General features: G+C 54.4%; 1 pseudogene; it reads right to left on the minus strand.

Annotated features, from left to right (window-relative positions):
- Positions 1-12,546: 12,546 nt before the first annotated feature.
- Positions 12,547-12,701, minus strand: LOC133747233 (large ribosomal subunit protein eL39-like; annotated as a pseudogene).
- Positions 12,702-18,414: the final 5,713 nt, after the last annotated feature.

Here is an 18,414-nt window from a genome sequence, read left to right on the forward strand (position 1 = left end):
TTGTTATATCTTCTTTTTTTAAAAAAAAACAAAAAGCTTTTTTTAAAGGCTTATTTATTTTATTTGAAAGGCAGAGTTACAGAGAGAGAGAGAAAGATCTTCCATCCTCTGGTTCACTCCCCAAACGTCTGCAATGGCCAGAGCTGGGCCAGACCGAAACTAGGAGCCAGGAATTTCTTCCGGGTCTCCTGTGTGGGTGCGGGGGTCATCTGCTGCTGCTTTCCATTAGTAGGGCGCTGAATTGGAAGTGAAGCAGCCCAGACTCGAACCGGCGCCCATGAGTTGTCGGTGCTGCACACAGAGGGACTCCTTTCATCATGGCTATTTTTGGTAATGTTCTTTGCTCCGAAGTCTACTTTATCTGATAGTAATAGAGCCACTCTTGGTTTTTAACAATGTGTATGCGATATGTCATTCTATTTTTAATACATTTCTTGTAGAGAGCATACAGTTGGGTCATGTTTTTTCATTCACTATGCAAATCTTTGTCTTTTTATTGATGTGCTTAGACTATTTACATTTAATATAATTACTGACATGTTTGAGATGAAGTCTGCAATTTCATTTTTTTAATTTGTTTTTAAGAAAGCTTTTATTTAATGAATACAATTTCATAAGTACAGCTCTAGGAATATTATATATATATATATTACATTCAGTTTTCACATCTCACTTGCCTTTTTTAAAAAAAGATTTATTTATTTATTTGATACAGTTACACAGAGAGAGAAGGAGAGGCTTACCTGCTGTTCCAAGAGTTCTTCTTTTAGAATTTTCTTTCTGTTTAACAAATTTCCTTTAGACCTGCTGGCAACACATTCTCATTTTTTCTTCATCTGGAATGCTTTGATTTCTCCCGATTCCTGAAGGATTTTTTTTTTACCGAATACTGGATCCCGGGATGACAGTTCTTTCCCTTCAGTGTTTGGGAAATGTGCTACTTGCCTCCGGCCTCGTGGTTCCTGATGCAGACTCTACCGTCATTTGCATGGTTTTTTCCCTGCTGTAAAGACTTTGTCTAATTTTCAGACTTTTGCTTGTGATATCTTGGTGTGTATTTCTCTGAGCTTGTTGTTTGGGGTTTGTGTAGCTTCTGGAATCTCCAAGCATACAGCTTTGGCCCAGGTTGGGACATCTGCAGCCTTCACCTCTTCGAGTCTGTTTAACTCTTCTGGGATTCTGACACAGGCGTGTCAGATTTTTTTTTAAGATTTATTTATTTATTTGAAAATCAGAGTTACACAGAGAGAGAAAAGAGAGAGAAGGAGAGGCAGAGAGAGAGAGGTCCTCCATCTGCTGGTTCACTTCCCAGCTGGCTGCAATAGCCGGAGCTGAGCAGATCCAAAGCCAGGAGCTTCTTCCAGGTCTCCCACGAGGGTGCAGGGCCCCAAGCACTTGGGCCATCTTCTACTGCTTTCCCAGGCCATAGCAGAGAGCTGGATCGGAAGTGGAGCAGCCGGGACTCGAACCAGCATCTATTTGGGAAGCCTGCACTGCAGACAGCAGCTTTGCCCACTACACCACAGCGCCGGCCCCAGCATGTCAGACCTTTTATTATAGTCCCACAGGTCCCTGATACTCTGTTAACTGTTGTTCTTTTATGAGCAATTTCTATTTTTATTTCTTTTAGCTCACTGATTTTTCTTCTATCTGTTGGATTTTACTGTTAAACTCACGAAATTTTTCATTTCTCTTAGATGTCTCAGTTCTAAAAATTCCACTTAGCTTTCCTTTATATCTTCTGTTTCTTTACTGAGACTTTTCTTTTATGAGGCTTTCTACACTTGTTTTCAAGTATGTTCATTGAAGCATTTTTATGAGAGCTGCTTTAAATTGTCAAATAATTTTTTTAAGATTTATTTTGTTTGAAAGGCAGAGTTACAGAGAGAGAAGGAGAAATCTTCCATTTGCTGGTTCACTTCCCAAACGGCCACAAGGGCTGGGCCAGGCCAGAAGCCTGGAGTTCCATCTGGGTCTCCCACGTGGATGGCCGGGGCCACCTCTGGCTGCTTTAGCAGGGAGCTGGATCGGAAGAGGAGCAGCCAGGACTCATGCTGGTGGACAGCTGTGATGGCTCAAGTAATCGGGTTCCTGCTACCCACATGGCAGGCCTGGATTGCCTTTCCAGCTCCAGACTCTGGCTCCGGCCCAGCCCTGCAGTCATTTGGGGGAGTGAACCAGCAGGTGGAAGCTCACTCCCTCTCCCTGTCAGTCTATGTGTCTGTCTCTATGCCTCTCAAATTAGTAAAAGTTGGATTAAGAAATAAGAGGTGTGGGGCCGGCGCCGTGGCTCACTGGGTTAATCCTCCGCCTGCGGCGCCAGCATCCCATTTGGGCACCGGGTTCTAGTCCCAGTTGCTCCTCTTCCAGTCCAGCTCTCTGCTGTGGCCCGGGAGTGCAGTGGAGGACGGCCCAAGTGCTTGGGCCCCTGCACCAGCATGGGAGACCCGGAGGAGGCACCTGGCTTCTGGCTTCGGATCGGTGCGGCGCCGGCCGTTGCAGCCATTTGGGGAATGAACCAATGGAAGGAAGACCTTTCTCTCTGTCTCTCTCACTGTCTATAACTCTACCTGTCAAAAAAAAAAAAAAAAAAGAGGCGTGCATCCTTCTGAGCCTTACAGGAGAAGGGACTCAAGGCCAGGTCTCCTGCATGGGCTCCGAGGCCCTCTCCCAGAAGTGACCACCTCCAACCTCTCCTACAGCGCTTCCCTAAGGCTGCGAGAGACCTGGCTCCTTGCGTCTTCTCAGGCGGAAGCCCCGCCTCCCCGCCTCCCACGGGGCTGGAAGGGAGGCTGCAGTGGCAGGGCCCTACGCCCAGGGCCCTGCTAGCAAGGGAGAGTGGGAGGAGAGATGAGGGCGCTGCACCCCGGGGGGCTTTGTCGGCCTTCTTCTTGCATCGGGGTCGCTGATCATCCCTTCGTGGATCGCGGCCGCCTCTTGGCCCGGGAGGTTTTTCAAGCAGAGAGCCCTGGGGCTCCCACGCTCAACCACTCTCTTGAAACTCGCCACGGACTCAGGCTGGCCCTCTCCGCCGCCCTCTGCCCTCTGCGCCCACTGGAGACTGTGGGTTTCCCGAGCCCTGCCTCACCGGGACCCACGGCATCCTCCCGTGGCTTTTTTTTTTTTTTTTTTTTTTGACAGGCAGAGTGGTCAGTGAGAGAGAGAGAGACAGAGAAAGGTCTTCCTTTTCCATTGGTTCACCCCACAATGGCCCCTGCAGCCAGGGTGCTGCAGCCGGCGCACCGTGCTGATCCGAAGCCAGGAGCCAGGTGCTTCTCCTGGTCTCCCATGCGGGTGCAGGGCCCAAGGACCTGGGCCATCCTCCACTGCCTTCCTGGGCCACAGCAGAGAGCTGGCCTGGAAGAGGGGCAACCGGGATAGAATCTGGCGCCCCGACAGGGACTAGAACCCGGGGTGCCGGCGCCACAGGTGGAGGATTAGCCAAGTGAGCCACGGCGCCAGCCTCTCGTGGCTTTTGCTACTACCCCTTGGGACGGATCCCCTGGTTTTCTCCCAGGCTTAATCCTTTCTCTCAACCCAACAACATCTCCCGGGCATCTCCACCTGCCTGCGGCAGGGGCACCCAGCCCCTCACCGGCCCAGACTCCTCCTGCTTCCCTCCCCCGCTAGCGGCGGCCAGGCCCCCAGGTCTCCGCCTGTCTCAGGTCTGGCCCTGAACTTCCCGTCCCTCCTTCCCTGGCTCCTCCTCATTCTTCCACAGTGTGGGCCGGACGTTTCTGTGCCCTGCTGGTGTACATTGGTTTGAGATTCGCTCGCACCTCAAGGAGCGCAGACTAGTGAGACCACCAGGCCAGTCCACGGAGAACACGCAGGCATGAAACGAGCCGGCTCCAGCACCCCGCGTGGGGCCAGACGCCGCCTCCTCCATGCTCCTCCGAGACGGTCACCCACCTCTTGTCTGCACTTGCGGTCTCAGCCCCGCCGCCTGGTGGGTGAGACCTCCTGTGACCTGACTCTGTGAGTCCCCCGTCCTCTTCGCAGCAGCCTCTGTGGCCACCAGAGACTCGCTCCCAGGTCCCCTGCCTCCCCCGTTGTCACCGCGCACTTCCCCCGTCACACTCTTTTCTCCACTGATTAATCCCGACCCACCCCCAAGACCTACCTCCAGCGGCCTCACCTCCAAAGCTCCGGCTTCCCTCCCTCCCGCGGGGCAGGGCCAGCTCAGTCTCCTCTGTGGCTGCACACATTCAGCTGCACACCGCCACGCCGAGTCCTGGTCACCATGTGCTTCGTCCTCCGGCCAGGGTCCCTTCAGGGCGAGATGCAGCCCGGGTTCCTTGTCTGTAGAGTGGGGGCGGGGGGGAAGGCTCAGCAGCAAGCAGGGACTTGCTCAGGACCCTCGGCGCACCTGGAGAGAGAGCCTGGGAAGGGAGTGTGGCCGACTCGGCCACGCCTACACCACTCCAGCTCAGCCTGCAGTGGGGCCGTGGGGCCGTGTTACCTGAGTGTCCTGTCCGGGAGTCTCCTCCCACAGCTTGCCACTCCCTGGAGCCACAGAAGGAACCTGAAGAGAAGGGATCTTCCTGGAGGGCAGGACAGATTCCACCCTGGGGAGGTGTGGGCCAGGCTCTGGGAAGCCAGGGAGGGGTCTGTGTGTCATATGCACACTTGTGACACGCCATGTCTCCACTGTCACCATGCCACCCCTGGGTGAGGCTTTCCCCACCAGCGAGGGGCAGCACAGCCGAGCACTGGTACGCAGGGTGGCTGGATGACCTCAGGCAAGTCACTTAGCATCTCTGTTCCCCAATGTCCTCAGCTATAAGGGGGCAATGAGAGCAGCTGCAGTGGGGTAAATGCATTTTTTAAAATATTTGACAGGTAGAGTTACAGACAGTGAGAGAGAGACAGAGAGAAAGGTCTTCCTTCCATTGGTTCACCCCCCAAGTGGCCGCCACGGCCAGCACTGAGCCAATCTGAAGCCAGGAGCCAGGTGCTTCCTCCTGGTCTCCCATGCGGGTGCAGGGGCCCAAGCCCTTGGGCCATCCTCCACTGCCTTCCCAGGCCACAGCAGAGAGCTGGACTGGAAGAGGAGCAGCCAGGACTAGAACCGGCGCCCATATGGGATGCCGGCGCCACAGGTGGAGGATTAACCAAGTAAGCCCCTAAATGCATTGTTTGTAAAACTCACATTAACTGTTACCCAAGTGGTTGCTCACACAATTATAGGCAATTGAGGGTGAAATCCAATCTTGGGACCTCAGAGCCCTTTTTGTCCTTAATACAAAGACTGTTCACTGGCCTTTGAGTGTGGAGTGCACCTGGGGGAAACCAGGGATCCGTCCGGAGGATGGAAAAGATATCATGAAGTTCCTCAAGTGTCCACAAGAGGGCACCCCCTCTCCTCAAGGGAGTCCACTTGACCGTTAAGGAGCTTTAAGGAACTCAACTGGTTTTTCTTCTACTGCGCTTGGGTGTCTTTACCAAAGACGTCAGCTGGAAGAACAAGGCCTCCGGCAGGCGTTTGGTGCAGTGGTTAAGACGCCACCTGGGATGGCCCCATCCCACGTCGCAGGGCCTGCTTTGAGCCCCAGCCCCTCTGTTTCTGATCCAGCTTGCTGCTAATGCACACCCTGGAATGCAGCAGGCGATGGCTCGAGTAGTTGGGTTCCTGCCACCCATGTGGGAGACCAGGTTGAGTTCCTGGCCCCGACCCAGGTTGAGTTTTGGCCTGGTCTAACCTTGGCTGCTGCTGGCATTTGGGGAGTGAACCAGCAGATGGAAGATCTCTCTCTCTCTCTCTGCCTTTCAAATAGACAAAAATAAATATAACTTTAAAAATAACAAGAACTGGGCCACAAATGTGTGGAGGTGGTTGGAGGTAATACCATGAAGCCCAATGACTCATACAGAGCATCTCGGACGTCACCCGCACCCCAGTACACAGCGACTCTTAGCCCTGTCCCCAGCCTTAGCACTGTCCCTGAACCTGCTATGCTAAGGGTACAGGGACCCTGGGGAAAGGTGGGGCCAGTGCCTCCTCACCTGGACAATCCCACTCCTCACCTATTAACCCTGATCATCTGACCCTGGAGCCATCTCAGCCCCCTATCCAGCCCCTCCTGCTTCCCCAGGTACCTGAATGCGACCACAGTCTGGGCTGAGCCCCCCGGTCTAGCTCTGATCCTCACCTCTGGTTTTCTGGAGAGGGCAGAAGTGGGGCGGGAGTGAGGGGGTGAGCTGGGAATGAGGGGTGAGCCCTGCAGAAAGGGGTGAGGATCAAGGTAGGTGTGGGTGGGGCTTAGGCCCAGCGCCTGGTTCAGCAGAGACCTCATGACTGACAAGGGACGCCACCCCTGCTGCTGGGTCCCCCTGCTGGGAGAGAAGGTGGGAGATGGGGCGAGGGGGCCGCTCAAGCCCTCCCTCCCCACAGGGCAGGCCTGGGCCACCGCTCCTGCAGCCAGACACCGTGGCACGAGCCACTCGCCACCGGATCACTGCTCACCCCAGACCCTTCCAGCCCCCCGCACCAGAGAGTGCCCTGGGACTCCTGGGCCTAGCCTGGCTCTGCCCATCACAGTCACCACCCCGCTAAGGCTCAGCTTCCTCTTCTGTAAGGTGGGGGTCACGGTGCCACTGCTACCTCCATGGGCTGGCCTCTTGGCTCCTGCCCAGCAGGGACCAGGCCGCTGCCACTATGCAGGGGACCAAGCATACTTCCCCAAACTGCCTGAGGCCCGAGCTGGGGCGGGGACCCAGCTCTCAGTGGACCCCCGGAGGCACCCTCACCCTCCCAAAAGGTGAGATCCAGAGGCCCCTCCCCATGGTCCCTGAGACAGAACCCATTGCTCTGTCTGCCACGGACTGAGCCCCCCCCCCCCCCAATATAGGCGCCTCGGAGTTCTGGAAGGGCAGGAAACCCGGAAAAGAGGGAAACTGAGGGCAGGATCAGGGGCCCGCCGCCAGGCAGGCCTTCAGCCCGCGCTCGGGCACCGGCACCGGCACGGGATGGCCGGGACCGCAGCCTCCAGGAGCAGCGGGGCACAGTCCAGCTGCCCGCCCAGCACGCTCCGGTGCCCCCGGCCGCCTGGCCGCCGGGCAGAGCCAGAGGGAGCCGGCGGCCGCGTTCGCACTAGTCCCCGCGGGGAGCCGAAAGAGAGGGCGCCGGGAGCCTGGGGCCCGGGAGGACCAAGGGAGCAGCCGTGTCTCCTTGCGCAGGTACGGGACCCCAGCGTGCGCCCGGCTGAGTCCTGGACTGCCGCCCCCACCACCTTAGCCCCTCGGGGTTTCCTCCGCGGCTTGCCGAGGGACTGGTGGGCTGAAGCCTGGGGTGCGGGTGGGGAGAGTGATGGGGAGCACGCGGGATGGAGAGCCCGTGTCAGCGCTGGCAGGTGTCGGTGGGGCTCTGGAGTGGCCGCGGACTGCAAGGAAGCAGGCTCCGGCCTCCTGCACCCGGCAGGTCTGGGCTTCTGATGTGTGCGTGGGAAATGCCCCCACTCCACGACAGCCCCCCCGCGTAAGGAGGACAAGCTCCCACGGGGCTCAGGGTGGTTGGGAGCTTAAACTAGCAGCGGTGCACTTCCATGGCTGGGAGTCTCACCCCAGTGCCCGCTGGGGGCAGTGTCCTGTGAAGCCCTCCCAGCCCGCTCCCCGGCCGTGCCCTACCCTGCCAGGAGTTCTCTGTAAGAGTCCCTCATTTAGGGTCACAGCTGGGACAGCACCGTTTGTGGCCGTAGGTGTGACAGAGTCCTCCCACCCAAGGCTTACATTCTGGCCAGGATGCGGGGCAGCTAACAATGCAAACAGATAAAACCCCCGGGACATGGGAAGCTCCACAGCCTGGGAGCCAGCGGTCCTGAGTTCTGCTTTGCCCATCTGTGGAATGGGCGCAAGTGTTCACTGTGGAGGCGCTTGCAGGCATCAGAAAAGTCAGGCGCCTGAGTCCCTCCCCAGGGCCTCTCGCCTCCCTTTGCCTTCTTCTAAGTGATGCCCACGAGGGTGCTGTGGGAAAGTGCCTGGCAGAGTCCTGCTTCAGACTGGAGGGCAGAGTTGACAGCCCCCTGAGAACCGCTAGGGTGGAGCCCCACTCAGGGCAGTGCCCGGCAAGCGGCCACACAGGTCAGCTCAGTCTGCCCCCTCAGTGCTCCGTGGTCCCGTGTCATACACCTGGATTGACTAACATGGTCTATATGGCACCTACAGTATCTCAGGTTTTTACATTGCTTCTCTATCTTTCTTTTTTAACTATTTATTTATTCAATTTTGAAAGGCAGAGAGAGAGAGAGAGAAAGACACACAGAGAGAGAGAGAGAGAGAGAGAGAGAGAGAGAGATCTTATATGCTGGCTTACCACCCAAATCCCCACAACAGCCAGGGCTGGGCCAGGCTGAAGCCAAGAACCAAGAACTGGATCTTGGTCTCCCACGTGTCGGGGAGCAGGGTCCCAGCCACTGGAGCCATCCTGTGCCTCCTGGGGTGCACGTTAGAGGAAGCCGAACCAGAAGGCAGAGCTGGGACTGAAATACAGGCACTCGGATTCGGATGCTGGCATCCTGAGCAGCGTCTTAACCACTCAGCCAAATGCCCACTCTTGTGTTTTTTTTTTCCTAGTCTTTGTAATTCACTCCCAGGGAAATATTATTCCCCAGGTTACAGAACAGGAAAGTGAAGTTCAAAGAAATTCAGTAACTCGATGTGGGGGTAACAGGTTATGGGCTTGGGGCTCACTTCTATTGTTTATTAAAAACTTTGAAAGGTCTATATGGTATCTGATATATGTAAATGAAATTATACTGCGGGTGATGATTTTGTTCTACTATGATGATGGAAGCAAATGACTCGGAAACCCTGGAACAGGAATGCACAGTGCCCTGGGCGTTGTCACCTCTACGCTGTGGACCCCACTCCAGAGAATGAGCCTTCCTGATCATCTTATCAAGGACCGCGCTCCCTGGAATCTCCGAGTGGAAACGAACACATTAACAAAAAAGAAAAGAAATTTAAGAAAGCCCCAACTGGAGAACAGTTTTTTTTTTTTTTATAAGATTCAGCATGCACTTGCCATATGCTCCAGCACTCTCACTCCTGAGCATTTACCGCAGAGAAATGAACACTTAACGCTCACACAAAAGGCTGTACACAAATGTTCATAGTAGCTTTAGTTATAATAGCTCCAAACTGGGAAAGCCCAACTGTCCTTCAGCGACTGAGTGGGTAAACAGACTGACTCATCCGTGCCACGGAGTACTACTCTGCAGTACAAAGGCATGGCTGTTGCTACCCCCAGCAACCTGGCTGGATCTGAGGACGTCATGGGGCATGGGAGAAAGCCAGTCTCAAAAGTCACCAAGAAGGGGCCGGCGCCGTGGCTCACTAGGTTAATCCTCCGCCTGCGGCGCCGGCATCCCATATGGGCACTGGGTTCTAGTCCCAGTTGCTCCTCTTCCAGTCCAGCTCTCTGCTGTGGCCCGGGAGGGCAGTGGAGGATGGCCCAAGTGCTTGGGCCCCTGCAACCACTTGGGAGACCAAGAGGAAGCACCTGGCTCCTGGCTTCGGTCGGTGCAGTGCCGGCAGTAGTGGCTATTTGGGGAGTGAACCAACGGAAGGAAGACCTGTCTCTCTCTCTCTCACTGTCTATAACTCTACCTGTCAAATAAAAATAAGTAAATTAATTTTTTTTAAAAGTCACCAAGACAAGACCCCTCAGATGTCAGCATGGAGGACTTCTTTGGGGGGAGGGGGATTCCTTTATCTGACCACATGGGAGACTGTTTCTGCCTCACCGGGGAGGGCTTGGTTTCTCCCAGGAAGGGACTTGTCCCAGGGCCACCAAAGTCCACACAGGTGTGGTAGGGAGCGTTCTCATTCCTGCTCAACCTGTCTCCCCCACTTCCACTCCAGCAAGCCGGCAGATCCTTGTTCTTGCCACTGTCTGAAGGCTTCTCCCAATCCCTTGCCCCCTTCTCCTGCCCCAGCCTTCCAGAGGCAGATCACTCTCAGCTCATGTGGTCACCAATCTCAGCCCTGCCTGCAAATATCGGAAAGACACTGAACCCAAGGCTGCATTTTTAAACTTGAAAAGCAGAGAAAAAACAGATAGACAGACACACACACACACACACACAGAGCGAGTGAGAGCGTTCATCTGCTGATTCACTTCCCAAATGTCCACAACGACCAGGCCCGGGCCAGGCTGAAGCCAGGAATACGGAACTCAATCCGGGTCTCCCAAATAGGGGGCAGGGACCTAACATTCGAGCCATCACCTGCTGCCTCTCAGGGTACATATCAGCAGGAAACTAGAACCAGGAGCTGAGTGAGGACTTGAACCAGGGCACTATGATATGAGAGGTGTGCACCTTCAACAGGGTCCTAACTGCTGCACCACCCCTACACCCCCATCACCCCCACCACCCCCACAGAAGAGCAGACTCAGCAGAGAGGGGAAGCACCAACACCTGCTCCAAACACCCAACAGTACTGCTCCCTTCCCATGTGTCAGAGAGCCCATGGCCCCAGGAGAACTGATGCTGCTATGGGAGAATCACAGGAGGGTCAAGACCTCTTGGAAAACAGCACCGGGAGAGGACAGGGGGCCCTGGTGACTACAGAAGTCTTTTCTCAAACGTTCCCGGGAAGTTTCAAGTCACAAAGGTTCTAGGACAGAGACCCAGTGAGTGCATGAGCAGGAATCCCAAGGCCTGGAGACTCCAGGGAGGCGTCTTCCGCTGTCCATGGTGCTGCCGGCTGCAGGCCGTGACAGCCGAGGAAACCCGTGGGGGACTGCCAAGGACATCTAGCCCAGGGGTCAGACACTGGAGGGGGTTCTCTATCAAGATTGGGGAGCGTCAACCCACGAGGGTTCTCCCACTATGACCTCAGCAAGACCGCTCAGCAAGCCTTCGGAGCCTATGACAAGAGAACCACACTTCAGAGTGTACTGAGAGATGGTGACCCAAAAATATGGTGGTGACAAAAATGAAAGTCCACGGAGCCAGGAGCTTTCCATTGCCGGCCCTCCCCGCCTCTCTACCCGCTCCAGACGCTGCGCCCCTTGCGCCAGCTCCTGCCCCGCCAGTGACGTCCTGATGCTTCACCTGCCCCTCCCTCGGGAAGCAGCGGAGGAAACCCGGAGGTGCTGGGCCGGGTGGAGGAGGCCTCCAGGGTGTGGGGCGCCCGTGGCCTGATTTCTGCAAGTTGGGTGCAGGCTGGGGGCCGGCCCCAGACCCAGCAGCGCCCCGTGCTGGAGCTGCGAAGGGAACCCGCTTGTGTGCGCGCACGGCTGCGCTCTCCCTTCAGGGGCCAACTTGCCTCACAGCAAGGGTGAGTCCCAGCGAGCATCTGTTCACAGAGGGAGGGAGCAGCTGCCAGGTGTCCGGGCCACGTCCGCCCGGGATCGGTCCCAGAACGTGCAGGGAAGTCAGGCCTGGAGCCGGTACCCGGTCCTGCCCTTCAGCCTCCGTCTTTGCCAGCCTGGGACTCCCTGCCCTTCCAGGACTTTCTGGTCCCTTTAGCCTGGTTTTCTTGCAGATCTGAGATGGGTGGGGCAAGGGGATCAGGCATAGGAGCAATGTCAAGGCTCCTCTGGACCCCTGCCTGCCCACCACAGGGAATGGGATCGCTGAGGGAGGGCAGCCTCTAGTCGCTGTCTCCTGGGGCCCCACTTGCTTCTCCCCGGGAGCTCCAGAGTTCATTCCATTCCCAAACCCCCTTGCTGACTGCAGCTTCCTGCCGGTTCAGTCTCTGGGAGGCAGTGGTGATGGCTCAGGTCAGCGGGTTCTTGTCACTCACGCAGGAGACCTGGATGGAGTTCCCAGCTCCGGGCTTTGCCCCCTCTCCAACCCCCACCCTGGCTTGGCCCTGGCTCAATCCTGAGTGAGTGGATCGGCTTAGTGAGCTAGCGATTAGGAGCCCACCGCCAGTCTCTCTCTCTCTCTCTCTCTTTGACAGGCAGAGTGGACAGTGAGAGAGAGAGACAGAGAGAAAGGTCTTCCTTTGCCGTTGGTTCACCCTCCAATGGCCGCTGTGGCCGGCACATCTCGCCGATCCGAAAGCAGGAGCCAGGTGCTTCTCCTGGTCTCCCATGGGGTGCAGGGCCCAAGCACTTGGGCCATCCTCCACTGCACTCCCTGGCCACAGCAGAGAGCTGGCCTGGAAGAGGGGCAACCGGGACAGAATCTGGCGCCCCTACCGGGACTAGAACCCGGTGTGCCGGTGCCGCAAGGCGGAGGATTAGCCTATTGAGCCGCGGCGCCAGCATCTCTCTCTCTCTTTTTAAAATAAATAACTTTAGAAAGAATTTATTACTTTCATGACAAAAATAAGCAAATTTTTGTCTAAATTGTTTCAAGAACAAATATATAAGCATAAACCTTAATTTGTTTCATATTACTATATTAAGACTACCATATTTACATTATTTTATTTTTTTCACGTATTTATTACTGACCCAACCCACTGGTCACAGCCCTAATCCAACATGTCCAGCTGTCCAGATGGCGGTGGCATCTTCAGCTTGATGTGGTGAGAAAGACAGTGACACTGAGACAGCAGAACTATGTGTGCCAGCCATGCAAGTGCAATTCCTTAGAGACCCAGCTTGGTTCTTCTCCAGTGTCTACTCTTGGAGTTACACCTGACTTCATTACCAGTTTTCATCTGAGTCCACTGGGGAATGGGGCAGTTTTGTTTTTGTTTTTGGCCAGGAATCTCTTGATTCTGAGGGTCTTGTGGGACGACATGGCGAGGAAGCGTCAGGTACACGCCCCACGACGGCAGAGGAGAGGGGGGGATGCAGGAAGAAGGAAGACCGTGTTTAGAAGGCCTACAGTATTTTAACCAGCAGTGTTCGGTAAAAATCTGGCTTTGCTTTTGGTCAAACAGTTTATCAGCAGTTGCACTCCCCAACCTATCCTTTCTTCTTGTGGGTTTATGATTCTCTGTGGCACAGACAAAATTCTTGCGTGTGCTGTAGCCTTCCACGCCCACTGTTGTTTCTCAGAATCCATTTGATGACTAGGAGGTCGGTGACGTTTAACCTAATGCATTTAGAAAACATTTTAATATCGGGTGGGAAAGTACTTAGTCTGAATAGTTTTTAAATTTTTCCATGGATCTAGAATACCAATATCATTTAGAATCACACTGTCAATTTGCAAAGATTTCATATAGAATTTTTTATTATAAGAGTAATACATATCCAGGCTGGCGCTGTGGCTCAACAGGCTAATCCTCCGCCTTGCGGCGCCGGCACACCAGGTTCTAGTCCCGGTTGGGGAGCCAGATTCTATCCCGGTTGCCCCTCTTCCAGGTCAGCTCTCTGCTATGGCCCGGGAAGGCAGTAGAAGATGGCCCAAGTCCTTGGGCCTCTGCACCCATGTGGGAGACCCAGAAGAAGCTCCTGGCTCCTGGCTTTGGATCAGCGCAGCTCCAGCCATTGCGGTCATCTGGGGAGTGAAACAGTGGATGGAAGACCTCTCTCTTTCTCTGCCTCTCCTTTGCTCTCTATGTAACCCTGTCTTTCAAATAAATAAAATAAATCTTTAAAAAAAGAAAGAAAAAAGATTTATTTGAAAGGCAGAGTTACAGAGAGGCAGAGAGGCAGAGAGGGAGAGAGAGAGAGAGAGAAAGACAGAGAGAGAGAGAGAGGTCTTTCATCTGCTGGTTCACTCCCAAATGGCACAACAGCTGGAGCTGCGCCGATCCGAAGCCAGGAGCTAGGAGCTTCCTCCAGTTCTCCTATGCAGGTACAAGGACCCAAGGACTTGGGCCATCTTCCATGCTTTCCCAGGACATAGCAGAGAGCTGGGTAAGAAGTAGAGCACCCAGGACTTGAACTGGCACCCATATGGGATGCCAACACTGCAGGCTGCAGCTTTACCTGCTACGCCACAGCGCCAGCCCCACCATAGCATTCTTTGTGCTTACAATATATGCAAACATTTGTGGTTTTTTTTCTTTTCCTGATAAAAAGTGAATTTTAGATTCTATTATTTACATTACTCTAAAATTTGCTTCTTAAATTGAAAGATAAATCATAAAAATATTCCTAATCAAATGCAAATATCTCCTTTTTTTAGATTTATTTATTTATTTGAAAGGTGGAGTTACAGATATATATATATATATATATATATATATATATATCCTCAATCCATTGGTTCACCCTCCATTTGGCCTCAATAGCTGGAGCTGAGCCAATCTGAAACCAGGAGCTGTCGGGATCTCAAGCCCGAGGCTGGCCCCTGACCAGCAGGGGCAGTACAAGCACTCCCCGACAAGGCGAACGGGAGAGGTAAGGTTGACAGGTCATGAACACACCACAAGCACCCGTGAGTTCTGTCGAAGCAGGAACTGCTTTATTGAAGAAGTGTGCAGGCTTATAAAGCTTACGAAAGACATGCGCAGTAGGTGAGCCAATCAGCGAAAAGGTCATGCAGGCATGGGTGGACCACGCACAGGGGCATCTTAAGCAAAGTATAGGGATCACGCGCTGTCCACGTGTCCGGAACTAAAGCGGACCAATCCCTGACCGTGGCCTGATCTTATGTAGCTTAACTGCAGCAGCTGCAGACACGCCCCTCGGACATCTGCCAGGCGCCATATTGTAATGGAGATTTTAGGCAATGCCCAACAAGGAGCTAGGATCTTGGCCATCTTCCACTGCTTTCCCAGGCCATAGCAGAGAGCTGGATAGGAAGCAGAGCAGCCAGGACTTAAACTGGCGCCCATATGGGATGCTGGTGCTGCAGACAGCAGTCTTGCCTGCTACACCACAGGGCCGGCCCCTCCTCCATGTTTTAATTTTTAAATTATTTTAAAGGTTTATTTATTTGAAAGGTACAGTTACACAGAGAGAGGGACACAGAGTAGGGGGATCATCCCCCTGCTAGTCACTCCCCAAACGGCCACAATGGCCAGGACTGGATCAAACCGAAGCCAGGAGCCTGAACTCCATCTTGGTCTACCTCATGGGTGCAGGGGCTCAAGCACTCAGGCCATCTTCTGCTGCTTTCCCAGGCACATTAGCAAGGAGCTGGATCAGAAGCAGAGCAGTCAGGACTAGACCCGGTGCCCATATGGGATGTGGGCGCTGCCGCAGGCAGTTTTACCCTCTACACCACAGCGCCAGCACCATCTGCCTTTCAAATAAAATGCTTAAAGAGGAAAACAAACAAACACACCAGGGTTGCTATAAACACGTGCTCCTCGCGGGGATACAGTTCCACAGTGCCAAAGGCCCCCGTGCTCCATGAGTGAACGAGAGCAGGGAGTGCGGCCTCAAGTTCCAGGGCCCCAGGGAGAGGGCGTTGCTGCCCTCCCCACAACCCCTCGGCACCCTGGGCAGAAACCAAGCCTCTGCTCATCCCTGGCCACCCCACACACTCAGTTCTAGTAATGGCTGACGGGCAGTGCTTTGCTACAATTTAGGTGACGTTTGTAAGGAGTTAATAGGGCCTGGGAGCACTTATGTGGCAAAAAAAAAAAAAAAAAAGTTTACATCAGTGTGACCACAGCAGGGGAAAGGACCAACGGCCTTGGCGGGAGGAGGCGACCGGAGGCAGCGGTTATCACCGTCTTTGAGGGCAGGGATGAGAGCGATTCTTTCTTCTTTATGCATTTCTGTGCTTTTCATGCATTAAGAGGATCAGGATACTTTATAAATTTTATTTACTTATTTTTATTTGAAAGGTGGGAAGAGAGAGAGAAAGAGAGAGAGAGATCCTCCATCTGCTGGTTCACTCTCCAAATGGCCCCAGCACTGGGTGGCAGGAACAAAGTTCCTGAGCCGTCTTCTGCTGCCTCCCAGGATGCGCAGTGGCAGGAAGCTGGATGGGAAGTGGAGAGTATGGGATTGAATCAGGTGCTGTGATATGGGATGCCAGAGTCTCACACAGCAGCTTGTCCACCCCTGTAAACTATAATGTTAAAATAAATGCCTGTGGGGGCTGGTGTTGTGGCACAACAGGTTAAAGCCCCAGCCTGCGGCACCAGCATCCCATATGGGTGCAGGTTCAAGTCCCAGCTGCTCTGCTTCTGATCCAGCTCCCTGCTAATGTGCCTGGGAAAGCATCGGAAGATGACCCAAATGATTAGGCCCGGTACCCACATGGCAGATCCAGATGAAGCTCTTGGTTGCAGCCATTTGGAGAGTGAACCAGCGGATGGAAGACCTTTTTCTCTGTATCTCTCTCTGAAACTCTACCGTTCATAAATAAGTAAATCTTTTTTTTTAAATGCCTGTGAATGAAGCACTCTGACAACCAGGACAATGCCAGTAACTGCATCTCTGGGCTCCTGCCCTAGCCGGGTGCCTGGGTCCCCTCCAGGGTTCACCGTTCTCCTGAGCTATGTATGTGCTGTTTCCCTGTTTAAGTTCAAAAAGTTTTTTGAAGTTTATTTTGGAGGCAGAGAGAGACAGAGAGATCCTATGTCTGGTTCACTCCCCCTAAGCTGCAACCTGGGGCTGGGAACACCATCCAGGTCTCCCATGTAGGTGGCTGGGACCCAGGCCCCTGAGCCTCACCGCTGCCTCCCCGGGTGTGTGTGAGCAGGAAGCTGGGGCCAGGAGTCAGAGATCCCAAACCCAGGCACTGTGATATGGGATGCAGGCATCGTGACCCCTAGGCTAAATGCCTGTTTAAAAAATTACAGCCCAGTATTCACACACCCTTACACAAGATGTTATTTAGTTGTGCTTCCCTTTCAATATTGGAAGTCTTCTTCAAGGCTTCTTAAGACACTTGGCCCGTGGGGCTCAGGTCAGCTGTGTCTGAGTTAATTCCCTTGGAGGGAGAAGAGGTCAGACCCTCAGTTCTCCTTGCGACTGGAAGCCATGAGGCCATGGGCTAATTTCATAATTGGCGTTGATGCTCTCCAGCCTGTTGGCGGGACGGTGTGTGGGTTACCCACGTCCCGGACAGGTCAAGGGCGTGTCAAGTGTTCCGCTAATGTCCCTCCCCCTGAGATCCAAATCACTCCTCCTCCCTTGCACCCGAGGATGTGGAAACACCAAAAGCCCTTAGTGTTCTCAGGTCCACATTGGGCACCTGTTTGTTCTTCCGGCTGCGGAGTGATCCCGAGGGAGGGGCAGAAGGATCTGTACTAGGTGCAGGTGCAGGTGTTCAGAGGGCGAGGAGACAGCCCTCGGTCCTCATCGTTGCCCCTTTACCGCAAATGACAGAGAGGAAGCAGTGGACGGAGAGAATTTCCAACAATATGCCCGGAGGGGTATGGCCTCACCTGGCCTCGTCCGGTTAAGAGCCAGAATCAGGGGCATGAACAGAACGGGGCTGGGTCTCTCCCAGCGAGGGTCCTGTGATTGCCTCGAAGTCGCCCAGTGATTTCTGGGCTGCAGAAACCAGTCACGCTGAGCTCAGGCAGAAGTGTGGTGACGCTGGGCTGTGCTTATCCCCCTCAGCTCATTCCATCAAAGATCATCCTTCCATGGAGGGCGTGGAACCAGCTCCCGCCTGGCTTAAGCGGCTGGCCTGACCCATTGCCTGGCCTCTTCTCCCTCTTTTCCAGGTTTGATGCCGTCCCCATCTCCCTACGCACAAGTGCTGCTTACGGCATCGTGGAGACAACTGTGCGCTGGGCTCAGAGGTGAATGTCAGGGGCCAGCGTTCAGAGAGCGCCATGTCCCAGCCCCCCTCCTGCCGCCAGCTTCCCGCTAATGCAGACCCTAGCAGGTAGCCAGTGAGGGCGCCAGTAGCTGGGTTCCTGCCGCTCCCACAGGACACCTGGTTTGATTTCCCAGCTCTGGTTTCTGCCTGGCCCAGTCCCAGCTCTTGTAAGCATTTTTTGAAGTTAATTTTTTTTACTTTATTTGCAGGGCAAAGAAACGGAGATGAAATATCTTCCAGCTACTGTTTCACTCCCCAAATGCTGGGCCTGGCAGAAGCAAGGAGTCAGAACTCCATCCTGGCCTCCCACATGTGTTGTAGGTTCCCAAGCGCGTGAGCCATCACCTGTTGCCTTCCAGGGCGTGCATTAGTGGCAACCTGGGTCAGAAGCAGAATAACCAGGACTTGGATTGAGCACTAATTATTTGGAAGGCAGAGGGACAGAGAGAACGACAGAGACACAGAGAGCTCTCCCATCCCTGGTTCACCCCCCCCCCCCAATACCCACAACAGCCAGGGCTGAGCCAGGCCCCAGCCAGGAGCCTGGAGCTCCCTCTGCATATCTCACCCGAGCGTCAGGAACCCGAGTGCTGGAGCCATCCTCTGCTGTTTCCCAGGGTGAGTATTAGCAGCGAGCTGGATCCACTGAGAAGGTGGGATTCCAGTATGAGACGCGGCATCCCACGCAGCCGACGGAGCCAAGAGGCCTGCTCCAAGTCCTGTTTAAACGGTCATCCGGGACGTACCCTACTCCTGTTGGGTGGGGGAGTGAAGTAGGCCGTCAAGGATTGGGGTGCCTGAGGCCTGCTGTCTACGGGGCATTGGGGCG

This window comes from Lepus europaeus, chromosome 18, assembly GCF_033115175.1.
Source record: "Lepus europaeus isolate LE1 chromosome 18, mLepTim1.pri, whole genome shotgun sequence".
Lineage (NCBI taxonomy): Eukaryota > Metazoa > Chordata > Mammalia > Lagomorpha > Leporidae > Lepus > Lepus europaeus.